General features: G+C 38.2%; 1 protein-coding gene across 2 annotated transcripts in view; it reads left to right on the plus strand.

Moving 5' to 3' along the window:
* The window catches only part of LOC127429340 (glucocorticoid receptor-like), a 111,098-nt gene that overhangs the window by 52,046 nt on the left and 35,975 nt on the right, over positions 1-23,077 (plus strand). The window lies entirely within an intron of this gene.

The following is a 23,077-nucleotide window of genomic DNA, read 5'->3' on the forward strand; positions in this document are numbered from 1 at the left end:
TAAAAAAAAAAAAAGGTCATTATTTACTCACCCTCATGTCCTTCCAAACCCACAGCACTTTTCCATGCAACACATTGACCATTTCTGTCAAACTCCAAAAAGGAGAAAAGACACCATAAATGTACGTCAAAAATTTGTTTTGTGTGATGAACAGATTGAAATGTTATTCACTGAAATTCTTGTGCTCCACTGCAATTTTCAAATTAAATGTAGCACTGTTATATGTCATTGAAACTTGGTCGTTTTTGATTTGTGAGCTATGGAGGGAAGGATTTTCAGTTGTAAGGATGCACCGTCTACTGATACCAATACTGCTGATACTGATATCCGATTATTTAGAACAACTTCTGCCGATACCAATATTCATTTATTTAGAACAACTTCTGCCAGTACCGATATCCAGTCATTTAGAACAACTTCTGCTGATACTGATATCCGATTATTTAGAACAACTTCTGCCGATACCAATATTCATTTATTTAGAGCAACTTCTGCCAGAACCGATATCCGATTATTTAGAACAACTTCTGCTGATACTGATATCTGATTATTTAGAACAACTTCTGCCGATACCAATATTCATTTATTTAGAGCAACTTCTGCCAGAACCGATATCCGATTATTTAGAACAACTTCTGCTGATACTGTATCCGATTATTCAGAACAACTTCTGCCGATACCGATATCCGGTTATTTAGAACAACATCTACTGATACTGATATTTGATTATTTAGACCAACATCTGCTGATACTGTTATCTGATTAATTAGCACATCTACCGATACTGATATCTGATTATTTAGAACAACTTCTGCTGATACGATATTTGATTATTTAGAACAACTTCTGCCGATACGATATTTGATTATTTAGAACAACTTCTGCCGATACGATATTTGATTATTTAGAACAACTTCTGCCGATACCGATATCCAATTATTTAGAACAACATTTGCCGAAACTGATTATTTAGACCAACATCTGCTGATACCGATACTCAATTATTCAGAACAACTTCTGCTGATACGATATCCAATTATTTAGAACAACATTTGCCAATACCATTATTCAATTATTTAGACCAACATCTGCTGATACTGATATCTGATTTATTAGAACATCTACCGATACTGATATCTGATTATTTAGAACAACTTCTGCCAATACGATATTTGATTATTTAAAACAACTTCTGCCAATACCGATATCCAATTATTTAGAACAACATTTGCCGATACTGATATCTGATTATTTAGACCAACATCTGCTGATACCAATATCTGATTAATTAGAACATCTACCGATACTGGTATCTGATTATTTAGAACAACTTCTGCTGATACGATATTTGATTATTTAGAACAACATTTGCTGATACTGATATCTGATTATTTAGACCAACTCCTGACGATACTGATATCCAATTGTTTAGAACAACATCTGCTGATACTGATATATGATTATTTAGACCAACTTCTGACGATACCATTATCCAATTATTTAGAATAACATCTGCTGATACTGATATATGATTATTTAGACCAACTTCTGACGATACCATTATCCAATTATTTAGAACAACATCTGCTGATACAATTATTTTATTATTTAGAGCAACTTCTGCCGATACAAATATCTGGCAATTTAAAACAACATTTGCCAATACCAATCTCCAAATATTTAGAACATCATTTGCTGATACAATACTGGTTAAAACAACATCTGCCGACAAGATATCCGATTATTTAGTTCAAAATCTGCCGTTTGGTAGTTATGCTTTTTACGGTAATTTGTTTCAAATCACTGCTAATTAATCACACAACTTTAAAAGAAATTTAAATAATAACATTATTTCTTTGTCTTTAGATGTCTTCCATTTTTCAGAGTATCTGGTCTCAGTTAAACACAAAACACTGAAACAAAAAGCTAATTATTAACTCACATTAAAATTCTTCAACTCATATGAACTTATTTCTGAATAGTCTCTAGTTAGGCTCACATTACAGATTTCTTAAGATTTGGTGGTAAGATTTATTCATTTTTGAATATTCTCAACTCACATGAGCTGAATTCAGAATGATGTAGCTTGTCCCTTTTTAGTCCATAGCATACATTCTTACTTTCATTGGCCGATACATCAGTGCATCGCTACTTTTATGGTACTTTCATGGTGCTTTTTTGGAGTTTTTGGTTTGAGCTTGACAGATATGGTCACTATGATTTTTTTGCTGTATTGAAAAGAGCTGCATGAATATTCTTCAAAAATACTGCTTTTGTGTTCAACATCCAGTTTTGGAATGACATTATAGGGTGAGTAAACAATGACAGAATTTTATTTTGGGGTAAACTACAAAGAAAAAATCCAAAAAGTACCATGGTACTGCAGTACCTACCTTGGAGTACCATAAATACCATGGTATATGAATTTCAGTGTATATCAAAGTACCATGGTATTACAATCTGATACATCACTGTACCAAAGTAATTTGTAAGGATATTCTTCACAACAATGGTTTCATGCTCAGCCCAGCATGGCACTATTGTGTAAAAAAAAAAAAAAATAATAATAATAATAATATATATATATATATATATATATATATATATATATATATATATATATATATATATATATATATATATATATATATGAGGGTGCAAAGAGAGATGAGGGAAAAATCCATATGTGACTTGCCAACTTTCTCAGGCTAGATGAATCAGATAATCCCATGATCCGTGTGACCTCCTTTACTCTTCATGTGAGTAGCGGGATTCAATTGGCCAAGCTCAGGCATTGCAGGCACTGCCATAATGTCAGTTCAAATATTATATAAGCACCTCTGTGCTGGAGGGAGAATTAGGGAGGAAAACAGGGCAGGGCTTTGCAGCTGGAGTCGAGAATTACTCCAATTTACCCTTTCAGCAATACTCGTGAGAATCCTTTTCGCTCGGAATGCTGAAAAACTGAGCTGTGTTCCCATTCACAGGGTCCCTACACAGTGTTTACTGCTGCCTACGCACTCAGCAGGGGATATCTGTAGAAGTGCACTTCACTTGACAGAATTTATTTATTTGGAATATATATATATATATATATATATATATATATATATATATATGTATCAGAATCAGAATCAGAATGAGCTTTATTGCCAAGTATGGTTCCACATACAAAGAATTTTTACAAACAATACAAGACAGAGATAATGAAAAAAAAAAGAATAAAAAATATAAGTATATATAGAAATACACAATAAGACAAATATATATATATATATATATATATATATATATATATATATATATATATTAGTATGTACAAATACAAATCTGTTATATACAGTGCAAGGGAATGTAATGCGAAGAGGTAGGATATGTTAACTAATATAATATAATTGACTAGGCTGTGTATTGCATGAAATTATAGTGTAGTTTTTAACTGTTCATGAGATGGATAGCCTGAGGGAAAAAACTGTTCTTGTGCCTGACGGTTCAGGTGCTCAGTGCTCTGTAGTGTTGGCCAGAAGGCAACAGTTCAAAAAGGTAGTGGGCTGAATGAGTGGGGTCCAGAGTGATTTTACCAGCCCTTTTCCTCACTCTGGAAGTATGCAGTTCTTGAAGGGAGGGCAAGGGGCAACCAATAATCCACTCAGTGTTCAAACTGTCGTTTGTAGTCTTCTGATGTCCGATTTGCTGATAGCTGAACCAAGCCAGACAGTTACTGAAGTGCAGAGGACAGACTCAATGACTGCTGAGCAGAACTGGATCAGCAGCACCTGTGACAGGTTGAACTTCCTCAACTGGTGAAGGAAGTAAAACCTCTGCTGGGCCTTTTTCACTATGTCATTGTGGGTCTCCCACTTCAGGTCCTGTGAGATGGTAGTGCCCAGGAACCTGAATGACTCAACTGCTGCCACAGTGCTGTTTAGAATAGTAAGCGGGGTCAATGTTGGGGTGTTCCTCCTAAAGTCCACAATCATCTCCACTGTTTTGAGCATTTTGAGCTCCAGGTTGTTAACATTCAACCTCCCTTCTGTATGCAGACTCATTGTCATCTTGGATGAGGCTGATGACAGTAGTGTCATCTGCAAACTTCTGGAGCTTGACAGTGGTATCCTTGTTGGTGCTGTCGTTGGTATACGGGGAGAGCACACATCCCTGGGGGGCACCAGTGCTGATCGTACATGTGCTGGAAGTGAATTTCCCCAGTCTCACTAGCTGCTGCCTGTCTGTCAGAAAGCTGGTGATCCACTGGCATATAGATGTGGGAACTGAGAGCTGGGTAAATTTATTCCATAGGAGAGCTGGGATGATGGTGTCGAAAGCCGAACTGAAGTCCACAAAAAGGATCCTTGCATATGTCCTTGGTCTGTTCAGATGTTGCAGGATATGATGCAATCTCATGTTGACTGCATCATCCACAGACCTGTTTGCTCTATAAGCAAATTGGGATCTAGAAAGGGTCCAGTAATGTCCTTCAGGTGGACCAACACCAGTCTCTCAAATGACTTCATGACCACAGACGTCAGAGCAATGGGTCTGTAGTCATTAAGTCATTTGATCTTGGGTTTCTTTGGGACAGGGATAATAGGAGCATTTGAAGCAGCAGGGAACTTCACACTGCTCCAGTCATCTGTTGAAGACCTGTGTGAAGATGGGGGCCAGCTGTTCAGCACAGGATTTTAGACAAGTGGGTGAAACACCGTATAGGCCCTGTGCTTTCCTTATCTTTTGTTTCCGGAAGTCCCGTCACACCTCCTCTTCACAGATCTTAATTGCAGGTTGAGTAGCAGAGAGGGGGGGAGGAGGGTGGTTGCAGGAGGTTTTGGTGTTTGTGTGAAGTGAAGGTCAGAGCAGGTGTGGGGTGTGAGACTGGGCTTTTCAAATCTACAGTTACACATTCAAGTCATCAGCCAGTTGTTGGTTCCCTACAGTGTTGGAGGATGGTGTCTTGAAGTAATGTCTTTCAGGCCTCTCCACACTGATGCAGGGTCATTAGCTGAAAACTTGTTTTTCAGCTTCTCTGAGCTTCTTTTAGCCACTCTAATCTCTTTTGTCAATGTGTTTCTGGCTTGATTGTACAAGATTTTATCCCCACTTCTATAAGCATCCTCTTTGGCATGACAAAGCTTTCTGAGTTTTCCTGTAAAACATGGTTTTTCATTGTTGAACGTTAAATAAGTCCTAGTAGGAATGCATATATCCTCACAGAAACTGATATAGGATGTCACAGTATCTGTGAGCTCGTCCAGGTCTGTGGCGGCAGCTTCAAAAACACTCCAATCAGTGCAGTCAAAGCAGGTTTGTAGTTCCAGCTCTGCTTCATTGGTCCATCTCTTTACAGTCCTTACTACAGGTTTAACTGAATTAAGTTTCTGCCTGTAGGTTGGAAGAAGATGAACCAGACAGTGATCAGAGAGTCCCAAAGCTGCTCTAGGGACAGAGCGATATGCATCCTTTAATGTTGTGTTGCAGTGATCCAGTATATTTCTGTCCCTGGTGGGGCATGTAATGTGCTGGCTTTGTTAAAATCGCTGAGAATAATAATAAGTGAGTCCGGGTGTTGTTGCTCCATGTCTGTGATGTGATCAGCCAGCTGTAGCAGCGCTGCATTCACGCACGCGTGTGGAGGAATATAAACACTCACCAGAACAAACGAGGGAAACTCCCGCGGCCAATAGAAAGGCTTACAGTTGATAAAGAGCACTTCCAAATTAGGACAGCACATCTTCTTTAAAGTTGTTACATCTGTACACCAACTTTCATTGATGTAAAAGCATGTTCCACCGCCTCTCATTTCACTCTGCAATGCGATCCGCTCTGAACAGCTGAAAGCCCGGCAGATGTAATGCGCTGTCCGGAATGGCTTTACACAGCCAGGTGTCTGTGAAGCACAAAGCATCAGTTTGAAAAGTCCTTGTTTGTACGGGTGAGGAGATGTAGTTTTTCTGTTTCGTTAGGAAGAGAGTGAAGATTCGCTAGATGAATACTCGGCAGCATTGTTTGAAAGCCGCGCTGACAGAGCTTGACCAGCATGCCGGCTCTCTTCCCTTGCATGCGTCTTATAGCGCGCTCAAACACTACAGCTGTGCCTCTGACTAAAATGTCCAGCAAAACGTCAGAATATTCAAAAACCGGGAAAAGATTGTCTGGTATGAGCTGCCGAATGTTCAGCAGTTCGTCCCTGGTAAAACTGATTGTAAAAAAATGACTAAACTCAGGACAAACCCTAAACCACAAAAGAATTGGAGTGCTCCACAATGAGGCAGCCATCTGCGGCGCCATCTTCAGTTAATTAAATTTCAGCCAATACGAATTGAATATTCAAACAGACCATGATGTGTGTGTGTGTGTGTGTGTGTGTGTGTGTGTGTGTATATATATATATATATATATATATATATATATATATATATATATATATATATATATATATATATACACAAAGTCCTAGTAGGAGCCCACCCACGCTCACACATCTCTGACTCAAACGCTGAAGGAGAAGTGCTGTTTGTTTACAAAAAGCAGGCAGCATTTTGCAGTGAAGCGCTACCGTGCAGGGACAAACTACAAATTAATTCTTAATTCAGTCAATCGTGCAGCCTTGATAAATACCATCATTAAATAATAAATTTCTTCTGGAGTGCCAACCCCTCTACATTCTGTGGATATTATTATTTCTGGATTGTGCATTTAAATTCACAGTTTTGACCAAGTTTGTGGTCACACTACTTTTTCTCTGTGTTTGTTTTAGAACAGGCGGAACTGTAGATCTAACGACCCTTAGATAATATTAACCGTTATTATTTCAGGGTTCCCAAGCATCCTGGAAAACCTGGAATTTTGCAATGAAGAGTTCCAGTTATGGAAAAGTAATGAAAAATTTGAAAAATACCTAAATGTCCTGGAAAATAATTATTTGTCCTGAAAAATATTTCAGTATAATAAAACGGTTTGACTGTGTTGCTAGCAAGGTTTCTGTTACGTATACAAAAACATGGTAATGATCAGGACTCAGAATAGGAGTCAAATACACATTCGTTTTGTCACTGCCGGTGGCTGCGCATTGTGTAACAACATCAATGGTTAAGGGCATTACATCCTCATGATTGATTACAGCAACAGCCAGTCGGGTGCTTGGCAATCGCGGTACAACCGAGGCAGATCACTTGATTAGTTACAGCTACGGCCAGTTGTGTGCTTGGCTACTGCAGCGCGTGCACAGTGAGAAGCGACACTCGTGAAACTTCTCATTCATAAACAAATTGAATGACCTGGTACATGTACTGACTGAATGAGAGTGGCATGTTGTTCATTGACTTCAGCATCGGCATGTGAGCCTACCTTTTTCATCACGTAGAGCAAAGGGCAGAAGAGCTATTAATGTGTAAAAGTGACTGATGTTTGTACATGTTGAGGGGCTTTTCACATGACAGCACTGCCGAATACATTGAAGTCTATGAAATGACGCGTCAGCGCAACCTCAGCTCCAACTTCACACCAAAGTGTTTTTCACACACCTTTTTGCCTCACGAATGATGTTTTTGAGAGTACAAAGCTACAATAAATATTTTAAAACTGTCCAAATGTATGTAAAGATATTGAAAGTCTCATAATTTATTTTAATTAATTATTACCTTATTGTTTCCGAGTATCCAGAGACCCCAGTTATTGAACTACAGTAATTTCATCCTCCAAAAAAAACAAAACAAAAAAAAACACTAAAACCTAAACATAAATGAGTCCTCTATACTTTCTGCAATTTCTGCAAAAAAAATTATCGTTTATTGTGCACACCTCCTGCTTTCTTGCATGGCAAGCTCATAAATTTGCCCCTCTGTCATGCTTTCCAAAATGCTTGTCATGTGTAGGGCAAATCACTGCTTGATGCTGGTGTCGAGTGGAGCATTGCCAAATGTACTTTACAATGATGAAAGGACATTATTGAACGCACAATTATTATTATTAGGCTATTATTGTTGTCTTTTCTGATAAAAGCCATGCTTAGCAGTTTAAATACTGTAGGAAAATGATATAGTACATCTGCATTTTAATTATAATGCTTAAACATTCAACTGAAATCAGTAGATTTGACATGCAAATTTTAATAAAGGAGAAGGAATGGGTGTTATTAATACTCATTATTATTATTATTAAACTATTATTGTTGTCTTTTTGGATGAAAAGTCATGCTCGGCAATTCACAAACTGAAAGGAAATTATAGATCTTCTTTGTTCTTATAATGCTTAAATACTATAAAGTCTCTTGGCACATTTCGTTCGTGAACATCTCAAAATGATTCAGTGACTCATTGCACATAAGATGTTCATTTGTTTTTTTTGTTAAAAAATAACCTTGGAAAACACGCTCTTGGATCAGTGATTGTCTCAACTTTTTCAACCTTCATGAGAAAACACAGAATCTAGTCATAAAAATGGCATTAGCAATAAAACGCGGAATGTCATGGAATATGACATTTGGATGAAAATGTTTGAATGTACACTTAATCAAATTAAAACTGTGATACTGTATGTCCTAGTGTGATAATTAAACTAAAAAAGTCTTTGATTTAATTAAATAAATAAATAATCTGCAAGTGATGCGTGCTTCAAAATGAATGTGTATTCGTCTGTTCATACGCTAAAAACACCTCATCATGATCATGACGTGAGGTCTTGTGTGTGAGAGATGACAGAGAGCACTCTGAAGTGTACTGAGCCCCTAAAGGGTCAAGGTATTAGGAAAAAAAATTAGTTGGGTGGGGGAAAAAATGCTTTTGCATTTTCTTGCAAATTATTTTGTGTTCTCTTGCAAAACATTGCGTGCTCTCACAAGTTATTTAGCATTCTCTCACAAAATGTGCATCATAATGTCAGTCTTCTGATAGCTCTCCTGTGTGTATTCCAGCATTATTCCAGCTTTTGAGTTCAGCTAGAAAAGAAAGCCAGTTCAATGAAAGAGTGAAACCCAAAAGACAATACTTAGGCAAAGCACAAATCATAATCTTCAATTTATGAATATGTGAAAATAAAGACAACACAGTTAAAATTACATTAAATGTGAGTGGTCTAATTGAAATGGAATGCTGTGGTGCACAATTTAATTGCATATTATTATTGTTTTTGTTGTTGTTGTGATGGTGTTTCCCTCTCCATTAATAAAGCAATAAAAAAATGCTTCATTATGTGTGGTGGCTGAAGGTTTTGGGCATTAAAATAACTGTAATTCAGAACTCACTTTTAAATCATTCGTATCTGTGTTTGGAACAACCCTTTAGTTTTTTTTAGTTTTTTGCATATGCCATATATCAGATTTATATATGATGTAATGATGCAATACAGAAAGGAGTCGCTGTATCTTCTCACTCTTTACATATTTGCAAGATACAGTTTTCCACAAAAAGTAGGCACCTGCACCTGTCATCTTGACTTATCTCTTATAAATGCAATAGCCTGCAGAGCATTCAGGAGCTGGAACGCATATACGAGAGCACAGGTTTTGCGAGAGAATGCATAGTTTCTCGGGGGAACGCAAACGTTTTGTGAGTGCACACAGAGTTTCTCGGGTAAATTTTTTTTAATTTTTCTTAAATATTACACTTGTTGGACGCATAAAATGTCCTGGAAATTTGTGCATTGAAAAGAGTGAGAACCCTGTTTTTATACTTCCAGTTATAATATAATATATATATATATATATATATATATATATATATATATATATATATATATATATATATATATATATCCGTTCATTATTCCAAACTTTTGGCCACCAGTGTATATATATATATATATATATATATATATATATATATACTGGTGGCCAAAAGTTTGGAATAATGAACAGATTTTGTTGTTTCAGAAGGAAATTGGTACTTTAATTCACCAAAGCGGCATTCAACTGATAAAAGTGTAGTCAGGACATTACCGATGTAAAAAAACTGCACCATCACTATTTGAAAAAAAGTCATGTTTGATCAAATCTAAACAGGTCCCATTTCCAGCAGCCATCACTCAAACACCTTATCCTTGAGTAATCATGCTAAATTGCTAATTTGGTACTAGAAAATCACTTGCCATTATATCAAACACAGTTGAAAGCTATTTGGTTTGTTAAATGAAGCTTAACATTGTCTTTGTTTTTGAGTTGCCACAGTATGCAATAGACTGGCATGTCTTAACCCTCTGGGGTCTGAGGGTGTTTTGGGCTCTGGAAAAGTTTTGACATGCCTTGACATTTGTGCTTTTTTCAATAGCTTAAAAACATATTAATGGCTAAAGTCTGATAACGCTGTATTCAGCACAAGCTGGGCTACAATAATATGTGAACAACATGTATGTACATGTTTGTATTTTTGAGAAAATAACGTTTATGCGTGGTTTTTGAAAAAAAAAAAAAAACTTTTAAGTCACTGAAGTAAGGCCATATAACACATACCAAACATTTGTTCACATGACTTTTGAGAACTGGATCTTGTAGCCTAGAGTTTTTGCTACAAATATGTGAAAACCATCCTGATCCCTTATTCATACAAAACAATATAGTCATTTAACTTTTGTAAGACACTTTTAGTGTTAGAAAGGCCATATGCGAGGAGGCGTGGATGATCATGAATATTGATGTGATTCACACCTGAGGAGAAAAAAGACCCCTCCCCTGAGAGAGAATGAATGTGAGGAGACTTAATGATTGCATGTATTGTTTGTAGCTTATTCACAAAATCAAATTTAAGTTAAAATAAGTAATCTGACTATTAATTTTCTTTACATAAAGACTTTACTTAAAAACTTTAGACCTACACTACCGTATAAAAGTTTTTAGATCTGTACGTTTTTTTAATTGTTTTTTAAAGAAGTCTCTTCTGCTCACCAAGGCTACATTTATTTGATCCAAAATACAGCAAAAACAGTGATATTGTGAAATATTTTTACAATATAAAATAACTTTTCTATTTGAATATATTGTAAAATGCATATTTATTCCTGTGATCAAAGCTGAATTTTCAGCATCATTACTGCAGTCTTCAGTGTCATATGATCCTTCAGAAATCAAATCCTTCAAAAAATATGCTGATTTTCTAATATTTACAGCACATTTTACACATTTACACCTGAACAGATATTTGCAAGCACAAGCTTCATTGATGATAATGAGGCAGCATAAACACTAGTTAAAATATAATCTAAACATTCATATTACTTTTATATCATATTTATATCATACATCATACAATTTAAAAACCTGCTTTAGCCGAAACAACATTTAAATGTAACTAAAACTTGCCTATTAGGACATATTTCAAATTTCAATACTCTGAATACTGGCTGGCAAGTCTGGAAATAGTCCAACTAGTAAAATATGTACATGTTTATATAAAATAGCATGTCAACTAATGTAAGTAAAACTAAATGACTTACTCATCCGAAATTGTATCCTCGGCTGGATCAAGTTGCTCTTCAAACGTTCATCGTCGGATTCCTGCTCTTCTTCTGAGGAAAATGTGAACTCTTTGTCACTATCCAGGACCATCTGTAGAGCTTCCTCACCTGTGTAGTGTGCCATCTTCCAAATGCGCAGAAAAGTGAATAAACTTGATGCTTTTTAAGGCAGTGTTGGGGGCATTTACCATTTGCATTGATCGTCTCAGCACATTACCGTATGAATAGCGCGCTCTGATGGTGGGTGGGATCACATTAGCAATAATAAGCTGAGCTCGGAGAAACTGTACATCGCTTTGTTTCGTACAGATTACATTGCAGGATAATATTTGTTTTAAATTTGAATTATTTTTATTTAAAAGTAGACATTTTAAGCTTTCTTTAGACATATGTTTCATGTTTGTGTGATAAATATTCGCGGAGTTTCAGTTCATTTTTGTGACGTGTTTCAGAAAGATGCTCGCGGAGACAGAGACGGCTGAAAGCGCATCCTGTTCATTTTCTTTATTTTACAAAAGCACAAGGTTTTGTTGTTATTGTGCAAATAAAAGTAGACCCTTTATAGTCTCTAATGATGTCTTACACTTATCTGTACGTCGGCGCGTCCGTCGACCCCATAGGGTTAAGGTCAATATTAGGTCAAAAATGGCAAAAAAGAAACGGCTTTCTCAAGAAACTCGTCAGTCAGTCAGATTTCATACAAAGGTGTACACTAAAGTCTTAAAAGACAAAGGACAACTGGCTCTAACAAGGACAGAAAGAGATGTGGAAGGCCAGATGTACAACTAAACAAGAGGATAAGTACATCAGAGTCTCTAGTTTGAGAAATAGATGCCTCACATGTCCTCAGCTGACAGCTTCATTGAATTCTACCCGCTCAACACCAGTTTCATGTACAACAGTAAAGAGAAGACTCAGGGGTACCGGCCTTATAGGAAGAATTGCAAAGAAAAAGCCACTTTTGAAACAGAAAAACAAAAAGAAAAGGTTAGAGTGGGCAAAGAAACACATACATTGGACAACAGATAATTGGAAAAGAGTGTTATGGATCTTAACCCCATTGAGCTTTTGTGGGATCAGCTAGACTGTAAGGTGCGTGAGATGTGCCCGACAAGAGAGCCACATCTATGGCAAGTGCTACAGGAAGCGTGGGGTGAAATATCACCTTAGTATCTGGACAAACTGACAGCTAGAATGCCAAGGATCTGCAAAAATGTCATTGCTGCACGTGGAGGATTTTTGATGAGAACTCTTTGAAGTAGTTTAAGAAGTTCTGAAAAAAAATTCTAATTGTAATAGTAATTTTTCACATTATTAATGTCCTGACTATACATTGTGATCAGTTGAATGCCACTTATAAGTACCAGTTTCTTTCCATAAGAGCAAAATCTGTACATTATTCCAAACTTTTGGCCGCCAGTGTATATAATGTCAATAATTTTGTTGACGAGACACAGATTGTGCTTAATAAGACGGCAATGTGTGGACATGTGAACGCTTTAAACGGCTTTTCTTTATTGGGAATAAGTCATAAACAGTTTAAGCAAAAACGGATTGTTTTCTTTTTTTAAAAAACACCTTTACCAGCTTATCCCATGTGTACAAGTGTTGTTCGCATGACTGTTTACGTTTTGATGTCAAAAACCGATAATAATCAGATTATTTCAAATCTCATGTAAATGTGTTTTTCTTCTGTAGTCAGATATTTGGAATAAGCTAATTTTTGATAATTAACAGTGTATCAGTGTCCATGTAAATACATTCACTCACTGGTAGGTACATTTCTTTCTCCACTTCTTGTGAAGTCATATATTGATGTACACTTACATTTTACATTTACACATTTGGCTGATGCTTTTATCCAAAGCGACTTACAGTGCCCTGATTACAGGGACAATCCCCCTGGAACAACCTGGAGTTAAGTGCCTTGCTCAAGGACACAATGGTGGTGGCTGTGGGGATTGAACCAACAACCTTCCACTTACCAGTTCAGTGCTTTAGTCCACTACACCACCACCACTCCACTTATTCCCTGTGCCGTTTGCAATGCCCTTCAGACTAAACATATTTACTCCATACGATTTGGAATCTCACTTAAAGGAATAGTTCACTCAAAAGTGAAAATTCAGTCATTATTCACTTGTATGGCTTCAAATGTGTTGCTTCCAAAGACTTGGAATATATTGCACAAGTTGTATCGATTAATTTTACTGTGGTTTTATGGTGTTGTTTTGTCCTTCTGGAGCTTAATAGTTCAGAGTCAAGAAGCTATGTGACATTTTCACAAATTTCTCTTGTGTTCCACGGAAAGAAAAAAACTTGGATTTGGAATGACATGAAGGTGAGTAAATGATGACAGAATTTTAATATTGGGGCAAAATATTACTTTCAGATACAGAATACCCTGTGAAGTACACTTCCTAGGGCACTGTCAGTGAATTGGAACATACCCGTGGTGTCTTCTCCTTAGGGGAACTCAAACATTAGACCCCTTTCCTCTGTTAGTAAGCATGTGATGGCTGTGTGACATTGGCTGGACTCCAGTGAACAATGGTGCCATTTTTTTCTCATTCTTGAACCTCTAGATTTGTTGTGGTAATGACAGATAGAATCACACAGGATCTTTGTGCTCTACCATCACTGGAGCTGTGATTGATGGGACATTTCAGGAATTTAGAGGAACAGCATACTGTAGCTGTTATGAAACTAGTCTTTCCTGTTGGGCGTGCAGCCTCAGTGATAACGGATGTAAAACTCACAAACATACTGTTAGCAAATTTTATTTAGCACTTACCTGCAAAGTCAAGAACTCGCTCGCTAGTGGGGTCTCAAATTGTTATGGATTTTTTTGGGAAATGCATTTTTGGGAGTAATTGCCATGAATTATTCTGGTATTGCTTTAGCAAAAGAGTTTTTCCACGTTAACTTGTTGGTTAAGGGAATGCTCAGATCAAGGACTTCACTTCAGGAAGAAGGATAATGTGATTATAAGTTATTAAAAACATGGGCTCTTACCTCTTAAAGAGATAGTTAACAGCAAAATGAAGATTATGGTATCATTTACTCACCCTCATGTTTTTTTCAAATTAGGGCTACAACTAACAATTATTTTGATAATCGACTAATCTAACGATTATTGGAATGATTATTCGACTATTCTGGCAATTATTCCAACGGTTAATCGACTGTTTAGCTTGTGCCTTGACTTAAAAGGTTGTATTAAATGTGCTTACTAACAATAAAGATGACTAAATCATCTTTTACAAATATCTCTAAATGACATTCACAGAATTACAAGGAAAACAAATACTTGGATTTGTATATTATATTCAACATTCTCTAATAATTTTTTTTTTCTTCTGCAGTATAGCTCCTAAAGTAAATGTATGTAAGGAGTTTTAGATATTTATAAATGGAAAACAAACCAAAAAAAAGCAAATCTAAAATGTCATGGTTACTTGCATAACCTCCGTTCCCTGATGGATGTAGTGACACTAGGGGTCACTCTTGGGAGCCCGAGACACCTCTGGTCTTTGATAAAAGGCCAATGTAAATTGGCGAGTGGTATTTGCATGCCACTCCCCCGGACATACGGGTATAAAAGTAGCTGGCGTGCAACCACTCATTCAGGTTTTATGCTGAGGAGCCGAGACAAGGTCCGGCCATTTCAGCGGGTAGTTCAGCTTTGTGGCAGGAGGGACACAATGTCTCGTTCCCTCCATCAGGGAACAGAGGTTACGCAAGTAATCATGACGTTCCCTATCTGTCACTCACTCGATGTTGTGTCGATGTAGTGACACTAGGGGTCCCTATACAAAACGCCGCAACTGGCTGAACTGTGTTACTTGAACTGGCGGTGTGTGACGGGCAGACAACTGTGTGCCTCGTAGCCAGCGCACCAGACCGACACGTAACCTCCCCCAACATAGTTATGAGTGTCGAACGGCCCTTTGAGGACAAGTCGACTGCCCAAAAGATAGAGACAGGCTTGCCCAGTCGTGGCCTCTTTTCCCCTTCTTTTTTCCCACTCCCTAAAAAAAAAGGGAATATCCGACTGGGCCGACCAGGTCTAGTCGGGGGGTGTCCCTCCCAAGGGGAGGACACCACAGAGACCACAACCCACCCAGAGTGGGGGGGGGGGTATTTAAGTGGAAAATACTTCACGTGGTCTTGCCGAACTATGTCGGAAGTATGTCATGTGGAGAAGTCTCATGGTAGATCCTACCCAATGGGGGAGAAGTTACTACAAACATGGAGACTGTGGCAGAGGGGGTTTTACCCAAGGAAGACGCAGTTTGCCAACAGGGAAACGAATTAGCGCAAGATATACATCGCATGGGGTTACCTTACAGGGAACTGCCACATGCGGAGCACCTACCCCAGATAAGGGCTCTTAGCACGTGTACTGGGCCGGCAGCGAGTCTCTCTGAAAACTCGACTGCCACAGGGCTCAGAGGAAGTCAGCCAGGGAACATAGATTGTGAACATTACTGGGAATTAATGGCGCACGTCTTCAGCTCAGAGGAGGTGAAAGGTGCTATGTGCAAGCGATACACCTGGCCGGCTATCCCAGGCTTATCCGCTTGTATTGTGTGTCACTACCCGGGACGAAACCGGTTCCACCCGGAGGTTGTAGAACCTGGCAAAGGTGTTGGGTGTTGCCCAGACCGCTGCTTTGCAAGAGTCTGTTAGAGAGGCACCCCTGACCAGGGCCCAGGAGGCCGCTACACCCCTGGTAAAATGGGCTCGTAGCACTACCGGGGCGGCACGTCCTGGGCGTGATATGCCATAGCTATGGCGTCAATAAGCCAGTGGGCAATCCTCTGCTTGGAGACAGCGCTTCCTTTCCGCTGTACACCAAAGCAGACAAAGAGCTGCTCAGAAATCCTAAAGCTCTGCGTGCGATCCAAATAGATGCGTAAAGCGTGCACCGGACACAGCAACGACAGGGCTGGGTCTGCCTCCTCCTGGGGCAGCGCTCGCAGTTTCACCACCTGGTCCCTAAAAGGGGTCGTGGGAACCTTGGGCACATAGCCCGGTCGGGGTCTCAAGATCACGTGAGAGTAGCCCGAGTGGGCAGTGCGAGGATTCTTGGGAGGCAAACGGGTCTACCTGTGCCTGTCCAAATCGATTCCAGATCAGCTGGACCACCTGAGGGTGGAATCTCCACTCTCCCCTGAGGGTAACCTGCCGTGACAGAGCATCCACTGTGGTGTTGAGGTCGCCCGGGATGTGAGTGGCTCGCAGCGACTTGAGGTGCTGCTGACTCCAGAGGAGGAGACGGCAGGCGAGTTGTGACATACAATGAGAGCGCAGACCACCTTGGCGGTTGACATATGCTGCCGTTGCCGTGTTGTCTGTCCGAACTAACACGTGCTTGCCCTGGATCAACGGCCGGAACCTCCGCAGGGCGAGCAGAATTGCCAACAGCTCGAGGCAGTTGATGTGCCAATGCAGTCACGGGCCCGTCCATAAGCCGGTGGCTGCATGCCTGTTGCAAACAGCGCCCCAGCCTGTTTTGGAGGCGTCTGTTTTGACCACGACGTGCCTGGAGACCTGCTCTAGGGGAACGCCTGCCCGTAGAAACGTGAGGTCGGTCCAAGGGCTGCAGTGGCGGTGACAGGCTGGCGTGATGTCCACGCGATGTGTCCCGCGGCGCCAATCCCATCTCGGGACTCGAGGCTGAAGCCAGTGCTGAATCGGTCTCATATGCATCAACCCGAGCAGGGTGGCCACTGCTGAGGATGCCATATGCCCCAGGAGCCTCTGAAAGAGTTTCAGTGGAACCGCTGTTTTCTATTTGAACGCCTTCAAACAGGTCAGCACCGACTGTGTGCGCTTGTTCGTGAGGCGCGCTGTCAATGAGACTGAGTCCAACTCCAAACCGAGAAAAGAGATGCTCTGAACCGGGAAGAGCTTGCTCTTTTCCCAGTTGACCCGTAGCCCTAATTGGCTGAGGTGCGAGAGCACCAAGTTCCTGTGTGCACACAACATGTACCGAGAGTGAGCTAGGATTAAAGCACCCAGGGGCGTTCTCTGCAGTGCACCAGTGCAGAGGAGGGAGAAGCCGCTGAAATGCGCCATCAGATCCAGCAGAGGTGAATGAACAGTCAGCTCAGTAAACATCGACCGTTCGGCTCCGAAGAGAAAATCTGAATGAGTGGTTGCAAGCCAGCTCCTTTTATACCCGTATGTCCAGGGGAGTGGCAAGCAAATACCACTCGCCAATTTTCATTGGCCTTTTATCAAAGACCAGAGGTGTCTCGGGCTCCCAAGAGTGACCCCTAGTGTCACTACATCAACACAACGTCGAGTGAGTGACAGATAGGGAACCAATTTTTTGGCATTGTATAATGGGCTAAAACTTCACTCTCACCTTTTTGGTCACTTTGATTCATCTTTAACTCACAAAAAACAAACTCTCTCTTCTTAACAGAGTTTGAATCACCAATTTTCTTCACAATAAAACACACATGACACATATAGGCAACCATCCACACAGATTAATCGGTAAAACCGATATATCCGTCTACCTTTAGTTTTAAACACATATGACTTTTCCATTGAACACAAAATGAGATGTTGGGCAGAATAACAGCTTAGTCACCATTTACTTTCATTGCATCTTTTTCCATGCAATAATTTGTGAATGGTGACTGAGGCTGTCAGTTCCTTATATTCTGCCTTACATCTACTTTTGAAAGTAAATAGGCCACAGGTAATATGAGTTTGTACTGACATTGTGGTTAAGTAAATTAAGAAATTAGGAATTTTCAATTTGTGGTGAAATAACCCATTCAAATTCAGATAATTTTGTTTGATTGGCGTGTTTCTGTGAACACAGCAAATGCATGCAGCATGTCCAATTTCCCCAAAACCTGCAAGAAACTCAGTATCAGATTTTTGGTACATGATTAGCCTGCAAAGAATGTTGTAAAAGCTACTTTATGCTATTTAAGCTTTGATTCTTCAATATGTGGTCTGCAGATAAATTGCATCCCCTCAGTGATAAATTAACATACTTTTTAAATGTATTGCTTCAATAAATTACTCAGTGTTTGATTTTACATTCTTCCTCAAGATTTCATTCTTATGAAACATTAGTATTTTGTAAACTAAATGGTTAAAGATAAAACAAAGACAAAAATATATGTATACCATGGAGCCAAAAACACATTAATAGTTTTATGTATTTATAGTTGGCAAGTGTTAGCAAGTAGTTTATCGCCATATCATATAGATTGGTTTGCAGCCGTATAGATGAACTGATTGCTGAGGTCAATGGACTGCATTCTCATGATCAGAGGACTGTTGTGCAAGCAGAGTGCTGAAGAAGCGAACAAGCACACACCACCTGCTGGATGGAGCACAAATCAACATAGCAAAATCTTGCAGGGGAAAAAATGAACAAACCCTGCTAGCACAGCCTCTGTTTGGCAGCATCTGAAGTTCTTTTTATGACTCTCAGTATTAGAGACATTTCTTCATTGTGCCGCAACACAAAACTCACTTTCAGTGCAGCTAAAATATGTTGCACAATTTAGAAAACAACAGGCCTGTTACAGGAAACGCAGCTTGTTACAAAAGTGTGTCACTCATGGTATGATATACCATGAATACATTTGAAGGAATATGAGACTCTTTAAAGACCCCATGAAATCATTTGACGAGTGCAGTTTTGATGTATTTTCTATTAAAAACAGGTTTAAAACTTTTCGATTTCTCTCACCAGGAATTAAGTAGTATAGCGGCGAAGAAGTGTAGCACCAGGATCCTTTCACTGCGTATTGAGAATAAAAGTTTGATTGGACACATTCTGTGTATCCAAAGACAAGATCCACGCAATCCATTTGTCTTTGAAAAATGTCCTTAATATCCTTTCTGTTTTTTACTGTCAATTGTTGATTAAAAACAACTATAAAAAGAAACATTATATTCTAATCACACAGAGCACACATGCATTAATAATAAAAAAAAACAGTGTGTATCCTCTCTCGTTAATATGCGCTCACTTGCTAATGCCTGTAGTCTTAAAGAGACAGTACTGATTCTACAAAACAGTGTAAAGACTTGTAAATAGTACAAATTATGCATGTATAAAAAATATATACGTAATTTAATTTGAGCTGTCAAAATTAACGCGTTAACGCTTGCGATTAATTAAAGTTTAACAAGTTAATTTTCCTTAATCGTGATTAACGCATTTACCTTTAATACAGTATAAACCAGCATAAACAATGGTTGGAAGGACGGAACCTTTGTAATGTGTCCACCCCGAGCCATTACACTGACTCACACTTCAAAACACACACACACACATAAACAGCGCTTCTGTGTCAGTGATAAAATGATGGGGAAAGGACCTCTTATTGCTATTTGATGTACAAAACAAGTCCAGATGGGACTTGTGATAGAAATCAAGTATTATTCAGCCTATGTAAGGCACATTTTAATTGCCACAGAAGCACGTCAAGTCTTAACTATCACCAAAACGTTCTCTGCAGCGCTTTTTATGTGGAGTTCAATTTGCCGCTTGACGCGGCTTCACAAATGCTGTAGCAAAGAAGATAGCCACAGTCTACCGGCAGATTACTGTATTTTCCAGAAATAAATTCACACCTCAATATAAGCCGCACCTGGTAAAAATCGCATTGTTCAGAGAAAAAATGTAGATAAGTCGCATCTTTGTGTAAGTCGCACTGACAGAGGTTAAATACGGTAGGCACTAGGACCAGGGAGCAGCCGCCCAATTCCCGACTTCCCTTCAGCTGTTCAACATCAGACACTATGAAGATTACCTCAGCAAATATGCATCTCTATGTGTTATAGCTCTATGCTGTATACAAATAAACAGCTTTTAGTCTGTGAGTAAAACAGTATGCCTGTTGTATTCTATTCATTCATTAATGTTAGAGACTGTCTATCTGTGGATATTTCTGATATTAGCAAACTTTGCTCTGCACTAACTATCCTGTTCACTGACTGAATGTTTTTACTACATGATGAAATGTCATTTCGTGGGTATGTGAGGAGTTGCATTTGAAAGATGTATAGAGTTTGTTAGAACAATAATAATATGGGACAGAATATTTAAACTGGTTGCATAAAGTACTTTTTAAAGGCAAAATACTCTGAAATGGCAACTTTAAATCACTACTACAGTATCTTTGACTGATGTTTTCATTTGTTTGTGTGTTTTAGTGTGCGTGCATTTAAATGGCTAACATTAATTACGTATAAATTATGTATATGTCACTTTGGACTATAAGTCCCAGGACCTTTCAGATGATGAAAAAAAATGTGACTTATATTCTGGAAAATACGGTAATATTGTGGAGGATGAGAGTTTTAGAGATTTAATGCCTATTGCAATGAAAATGCAACCTGTGGGGAGACTAATTCTTTCAATTAGTCAAACTCCCACTTAAACTTTGGGAAACGTTTAAGGTTGCTTGAATTGGTGATATTTTAGTGCATTTCTATCTTTATACTGTGCAAGACTTTGTTTCAAAATGTTAATAAAGCATTATATTGCTATATGTTGTTTCTTAAGATGCAAATAAATACATTTTGACAGGAAAAGAAGTATATATATATATATATATATATATATATATATATATATATATATATATATATATATACAGTATATAGTGTCACATTTCAGCACTTTGAAAATCTGTGATTAATCACGATTAACTACAAAAATATGCAATTAATCATGATTAAAAATTTTAATCGACTGACAGCACTTCGTTTAATATATGCAATTTCAAGACATTTATTGATAGAATACTCTGAAATTGAAAATTTTTCAAAAGCTAAAATGTGACCAATATGATGAAAAACTAATAAAAATATAATTTGTAAAATTAATATTTTTGAATTGTACTTAGAAGGATTGCATAGAAGGTTAAAAGTTCCCTTTATAATTAACAGCATTAGCTGAGAGAGAATTTCTTTCATATGTAAGCAAAATGGACATTGTAAATTAAATTTACCCTTATGAATCGATATCAAAATGAATCAAAAGTGAAATCGAATAGAATAGAGAGCTTGTGTATCGGAATCAAATCCAATCGGGAAATCTGTATATCACATACATTGAATACATTTTTTATAAATACTTTGCTTTACATTGATTTTTTAAATGTTTTTATTTTATTAATAAAATGCATAATTATTTCAGAAATGAAGACATTTTCTCTTAAAACACGAGCAGACACCGCCGCAGAATTATAAATGCAAACGACCGCGCAAAGGATACGGTGTAGATTCTACGCAGTAGTAGAGTATATATATCGTTTTTAAGGGTACGGTTTTGGGTGAACTTTCTCTTTAAATCATTTTTCTGTCTGTTAACAGGACGTCATGAATGTTATTCTGTATGTTTTTCTTTTTTTTTTTTTTTTTTCTTTTTTTTTTAAATAGAATTAGTTTGAAAAAAGAACCGGTTCTCATTTTCCAACCCTATGCTTTGGTTAATATTGTATGTGCAGCTCACAGGCAGAAAAATGTTTGAATGAACTGGTTACTCATATTACCTGTCAGTTTGGATCAATTCCAGCCACGATCACCAGTGAGTGATTTGGGCTGACATCTAATGTCCAGGCTGCCCTGATGGTTTATAACCAGTGTCATCTTTCCAGTGACCCTTACACTCTAACTGCAACCTAACTTTAGGTCAGACTTGTTGAGCTTCTGCCATGTGTTGGCATATAAGCATTCTTTAACGGCAAACATGGCGCTTGGTATAACAATATTCTGCAACCTGAAACCATTATCCCAATTGTTGTAGTTCTTTTAATGGGTGGGAAAGTATTACTCACTCTTAACGATCAACTTCTCTCTGAATAGCCTTTCGACCTGCTGACAAACAACTTAATATGTATGTGCAGAGGGGAGCTAAATACAGCAGTGTGTGGCATGTTGGCTAACCAGTGAGACAGTTCTGGTTACATGAGATGGTGTAAGGGATTTGTAAAAAAAACCCAAAAACAACCTATCATCAAAGAGGTAAACCGGCACTAATGAAGCTGAATCGGATTGGTGAAATTTGCCAAATAGCTGTTGACGACCTGTGGCTTTGTGTCGGCAATGGTTATTAGCAGTCATGAGCATTTGTTGCCAGCTTGTTAAAAGTCTCAACTTGTCACAAAACCAAAATGTCTGTAATCGATACTAGTGTAATTTAACAATGCTTGATTTACATGCCATTTTCGACACCACAGCAAAAACGAATACTAATTACAAGCTCTCAAGTTAACAGTCAGTAATGTAATAAGAAATTGAAATACAACAAATGCAACATATGTAAACAGTGCAAACTAGTTTGTTTTTGTTTGTTTTTTGTTTTTAGGTAGGCCTGTCTAACAGCAGTATACATGTTTTAGAAATTAAAAAAATAATAATAATAAAATCAAAATGTCGGTCTTCACTGTATGATTTTTATATTTTATATTTTTCAATTTGCCTGTTTTTTTTGGTCAATGTTGATGTTTGAATTAATATTAATGACATTACACAGACTGCATTTACCCTACAACACCTGCTGTAATGCACAAATCTGATATTTTGACACATATCTGATTCCCCCCACACACACGTGTTTACATTGATTTAGCAGTCTTAAGAC

This window comes from Myxocyprinus asiaticus, chromosome 38 (genome assembly GCF_019703515.2).
Source record: "Myxocyprinus asiaticus isolate MX2 ecotype Aquarium Trade chromosome 38, UBuf_Myxa_2, whole genome shotgun sequence".
Taxonomy (NCBI): Eukaryota; Metazoa; Chordata; class Actinopteri; order Cypriniformes; family Catostomidae; genus Myxocyprinus; species Myxocyprinus asiaticus.